We start from the raw sequence: 6,112 nt of genomic DNA on the forward strand, positions 1-6,112 counted from the left end.
GGGGGGCTGGGGGAGCCTGCTCGGCCGGCTCCGAGGGCCTGCTCGCCCCGCCCGTCCCCTGGGCCTCCCAGCGCCTAGAAACCTAGAGTATTCTTTTAAACCAATAAATCTGAAAACATTACAAAAAAAGCTAAACTAACAGAAGGACGTCCGGTAGGTTCAAATCTCTTTCTGTGAGACAGAATGGACAGAATTACCCTCAGAATCGTTCACACAGACTCCATCACAGTATCCAAGTATTATATTGGGATGGCATTTTCAATCCGTGCTTTTCACATGAGCAAACTGCTCTACTCTAAAAAAATTCCAAACTGTGGTAATCTTTTAAGGAAATATCTAAATTTAGATCTTGCTTTCTTGCCAGTTTTTGCTACATTATCATTAACAAGTGACAGCTCATACCAAATAGCTATGGATGGTACAAACTCAGCATTAATTTTGTTTGTTTGTTAAAGACAAATTAACTTTTGTTTGAGGATATGTTCTTTCTAGCACATACTATCCTTTGTCTAAATTTTATCTAACTTTTCTCTTGTATTCAGCATTCCAATTGTGTGTCTCAGGATGCTTGTGAAGTCAGACTACAAAAGGTTCCACGTTGGATCACATATAATCTTTGCATGACTCCAAAATGTCATCACATAGGCATGAGTCACACCTTCCAGGAATACATGCACTTTCAACCAACACTTTTTAATTTCTCAACCATGGATGTCCCCTCAACTATCTTTTTACCCCCAGTTTTATCAAAGTACAACTGACAAATTGCATATGTTTAAGGCATGCAACTTGATGTTTTGATATACTGATACTCGGCGACATGATTCCCACAATCAAGTCAATTAACATATCCATCACAATCATGATTTTCTTTTCTTATCTTTATTGATTGCTTGCGTGTGTGCATAGAACACTTCAGATCAATGCTCAAAACTGAAAGTTGGTCAACCCATCTTTTATTAAGTCAAAACCTATGCCTTTTATAATAATCGTAAAACCTATGACATGGTTACTAACTTTGATAGCCCAGTTTTGTTCTTCTTTCTGGTACTTAAGACTATATACAGTTACAACCAGAGATACAGCTCAGCAGCACAGGCCCTGTCTAGCAAGCACAAAGTTCTGAGTTTGATTCCCAGTACAAAAAGAAGACTAGATACAATAAATGTTAGTGGTTCAATATACCTTGTTCTTTATAATCTAGTTAAAATGAGTAATATTTACTTTTCAGTATATTCATGTATAATTTCTTCTCCTTTTATAATTATTAAAATATGGATCCCATTATTAAATTTCCCATTCTTGATAAAGTTCATATGTCTTATTTTAGGCCTATATTCCAAGGTCATTCGTTCTACCACCTAATATAGAAATTACTTCTAGTAGACAGGAAAATTCCCATTGTTGTATGTAATATTGTGGTAGGTACCACAATCCCCTCTTCCTCAGCAAAATTACCATGTTGCTAAACACTGGGTGCAAGATATTGCCCTTTAAAAACACCACATCAGAAAGCCTCTGCATTCTGATGTGTGTGTGTGTGTGTGTGTGTGTGTGTGTGTGTGTGTGACTTTTTAAAAAGATTGACCAATGTGACTTGGACTTTTTCCATAGTGGAAATCTTACATGCATGATTTTATGTTTCGTGACGTTTTATGTTCTTACAGTTAAGAACATGGTTTCCAACCACAAGTACCATCATAGCCAAAGCTAAGTTACAAAACACAGACAATAGTTATGAAATACTTTGACTTTAAATCTAAAACTTAAGAGTTAGTTTCTACTCTTTCTTTCTCCACTTGAAGGAGTTTTGATTGGAAAGGCTAAGTTTTCTGCCAGTCTTATCCAGAGGGAAATCGGAACCGTCAATTTGAGCCGGATTGTGTTCGCCAGGAAGGAACATTCACACTCCATCAAATGACGTGATGAGGCTTCATCTTTTTGCCCAATTTACCAACTTCATGAATATCATTTCCTCATCTCAGAGCAGAAGGCTGGAGCAGTGTTTGGGGTGCTAGTCATGAGCTTGCTTGGAATTACTCTCTCCAGACCTACTGTTTGACAAAAGTTCAATCTTTTAATAACAAATATGAGGAGACTTTACCTGACTTGTTCAAGATGTTTTTGGTAAGAATATTTTGTGGCTCATTTTCATTAGTAGTCAGAATTGTTTTTTTAAAAAAATAAGATTCTGTTCGAAAATTTCACATGACTAACTCAAGTGATGTCTGCTGTTTCTCAGTTTCCTGGTATTTTTAAATTTGAGCAGAAGTCCCTCCTTGAACATTTTTCTATTTCCCTTTTAGATTTTCATTTCTGAACTCTGCTGTCATGTTTTCTATTTCTAAAAGAAATGTTTTTATTTATATTCTCCATGATTTATCTTTTAGTTTTGATGTATAACATCTCAGATTTTAAAATACAATAAGGTGTTATTTGAAGTACATAAAATTTGAATATGTTTACCAAAATATAAATTAAGTATAAGAAACATATAAGTACATAAATATACAAGCTTAGAAAATATTAATACTTAAATATTTTAAATGTGTCTATGTATTTTCTTTAAAAAATGGTCATTTTTTTCTAAGATATTTAAACTACTTTTTCTTAAAATTGAAGGTCAAAAAATGAACCGTAATAAACTCTCAAAATTATTTGAATCAAAGTAATACAAAGTAGTAATTATGTACATTTTAAAGCTGGAATTCAATCTTATGAAATTATTTGATTAGAAATAAAGTTACTCACTCTCCAGCATGTTGGTACATGCTTGCAATCCTACCACTCAGGAGGCTGAAGCAGGAGAATTGCAAGTTGGAGACCAGCTTGGGCTACATAAGAAGTTCAAGTCTAGCCTGAACTACATACCAAAACCCTATCTCAAAGAAAAACAGAGAGAAAGAAAGAAGGGAAAAGGAGGGATGAGGAACAAAAGCAGGAAAGCTACTCATGATTCTCATTAAAATCCTGAGTTGCCCATGCAAAGATCTGTCACCAAGCCTGTATCACAGCCTGGTGTTGCAGACCTGCCCAGCCCTGCAGCACTCCCGGCTCCCATACCACGCAGCCTCGGCATCTCTGACACCAGCTGAGGTCTGACTCACAGCCTCTCCCGGAGGTCAGAGCCTTCTTCTTTGCTTTAAGAACACAAGGTAAGAGCTTGGAAAAGCTTGTGCTGGGGCTCACATAATGTCAGCGGTGAGATAAGAAGTTCAGGGTGAAGGGTCACACCACTGCATCCCCGGGTACAGGCATGTCCAGTGTTGTCCTATACCCAGTCTTCTCAGAGCCAGACCCAGCATGGGGTCCTTGTGCCTGGTGCACAGACAGCCATACCTAGGACAGCCCTTCACAAACTTGTGACAGCCTGATCACAAGGGGCACACACAGGATTCTCAGGGAGGCCTCACCATTACAGCCAAAGCCATGTCCACACCCAAAGGTCTACTGACAATAAGACAGATGAACAAATCCTCGGGCATTCACATAGCAGGATGCTAACAGCCATGAAAATGAAAAAGCTGTGACTGCGTACAATGGAAGTGAACATCACCCATCAAAGTGGATAAGAAGGCAGATATGGAAGGAAACACATAGATTGAGTCCATTTACTAAAATCAGCTATAGAAGGGAGAGGTGGGTACCAGGTACAGCTGTCAAGGAAAGCCAGGATGGCGTCAGCATAGGAGGTGTCAGGATGCTGGGGAGAATGAGGAGGACGGACGCACAGAGAGGGGTTTTGGAGCTCCTGGAAATGTTCTCCAGTTGAGTTTGGTGGGAAGGTGCACGGTTTTCTGTTGGTATGGTTTGTGGTGCAATCTGTTAAATTCACACCTACCACATGTGTTCTTTGAGTACGAACATTACACTTGAAGAGAAAATAGTTGAAGTGGATGCAGTGGTGGGGACAGGAAAGACCAAATCTAGAGAATTTACTTAATCACTCATTAAGCAAGTGTTTACGGACACTGTGGCAGCCCTTCACAAATATTCGGAAGCAAATTCAGTAGCAGAGGCCCTGTTATGTCCTGCATACGGGGAGCTGTGGACACACCCCTCCCTCTCCCTCTGCCTCTGCCAGAAACTACAAAGAGCAAGAGAGATGTAAGTCTTCTCCACATCTTCCCGAGCGTCAGTCAGAAATGGGGCTCTTTCCTGCTGATAATCTGAAAGAGAAAGCCTGGGGCATAGCACAGTCCCGCCTCAACACCCTTCTTTAAGTAATATTCACAGTCCAATTTCCTAGAGTTTGGGGGTTGTGGGGGAACTGTCCTTGGTGCTGAAATTCCCAAAGAACTGTACAGTGGCTTAGGAGTCACCGGATCGATTAAATCTCCCTGTCCTTACATCTCATTGGCTTTAGGTGGTTTTGACCATCTAAATTTTCAATTCGTTATTTCATCAAGTGATCATAGAGAAGCAACTCAGAATACAAACATAAGAAATTCTTCCTCATATTTCCAGTGAGACAAAACACCACACACATCAAGAAAATCCTTCATCTAAAACAAATTATTATGAACAACTTATTTCCTAATGGACCAAATTTGATAAACCCAAATGCATAGCAATATTCAAGCTCAGATGAATGTTTATCCCACAAACATTCCAATGGGGTGCCGCAAGTCATAGACCAGCATCCTAGCAGGGGTGGCCAGGATGCCCTCTGTCAAGGAAAGAGGTGATGCAAGTCCTCTACAATGCCACCAGGTAGCAAGCACATACTTCTCCTGCTAAGCAAGCCCGAGGGCAGACAACCACGTCACGTCAAGTATAGTGTTTTGGCTCAGAAAATTCCAAATTAGTAGAAAACTTAATATGAACAAACTCGACTTGAGTCTTAGTAGACTATGTGGTATTATTAATTTTTTCTTATAACTCTCAATATCTCTCTTCATTTCTCAATATATTTTTACTGCATTTGGAGAACACTTTCAAAGTCCCCTTGGAGTAAATTTAATACCTACAAATTCCCCATAGATATTACAGAGAGATTGTGAAGCTTGGGGGATTAAGTACTTTACATTTTATTACAAAGGTACTGGTACAAATATATAAAGAAAGGCCTTATTATCTGAAAAATGCTTCTCTGTTTAAAGCTCAGAACACATAATGGAATATTTTAAAAGAGAAAATTACTATGTTAAAGCATGTCACCATCAATAAAATAATGTATTTAGGTGCAATTCAAAGATAAAAAAGTTCAAGAAAATTCCAGTTTCAATAGAATACCACACTGTATTTATAGAATACCCCTTTTAACTGAATGGGGGTATTTGCATAATCTTGGATTTCTTTTATTGCTGTTCATTAATATTAACCCAATTAGAAGTATTTTCTTGCTCTTTTTATTAGTTAAAACCACTTCTCAGAGAAACTCAAAGCAAATACAGTTAATTAAAACTAATCTTTACAATCCTTACTCATGGTGGAAACAGGAAGTAGGCTTCATGCTTCACTGAAATGTAGGAATGGGTTTCCAGGAAGAATTGTGATGACGGTAACCTCGTGGGGTGCTGGCCTGCACCTGGTGACAACTTGAGGTGTTTGTGGGTGACGTGCAGCTCTTGAACAGCCAGCCGCTGGGTTAGTGCTCCCTGGTTACATGGTTGCATTTCACCATGGAACAGCCTTAACCTCTTGTGATATTCAGACCTTTAAGTGGACTGGTTAGAGTCTTCTAGAAGAATTGATGCAAAGAATTTAGTAGACAGTTACAGAATCAAAGGCAAGAGAATCCACAATGGTTGCCTCTGTGCTGGAGAGATAGAGGGTCCAGTAGCTACTAAGTATCAGAAGCTGGAAGCAAGCTACTCTTCAGAAAGAGGACCAATATTGAAACTGTATAAAGAAATTTAAAAATTAAATATTCCTCAAAATAAAGAACCATCAAAACATGGACAACTGAAATGAATAGACACTTCTCAGAAGAAGCGCAAATGGCCAGTACATACTGGAAAAATGTTCAGTATCTCTGTCCATCAGAGAAATGCAATGCAAACAACACTGAGATTCCATTTTACCTTAGAAAGAATGGACATCACTGAGCAAGCAAACAATAAAAAATACTGGTGAGGCTGGAGGGAAAAATGGAATCTTTCTACATTGC

The sequence above is a fragment of the Chinchilla lanigera genome, unplaced genomic scaffold (genome assembly GCF_000276665.1).
Source record: "Chinchilla lanigera isolate Chin_1 unplaced genomic scaffold, ChiLan1.0 scaffold00103, whole genome shotgun sequence".
Lineage (NCBI taxonomy): Eukaryota > Metazoa > Chordata > Mammalia > Rodentia > Chinchillidae > Chinchilla > Chinchilla lanigera.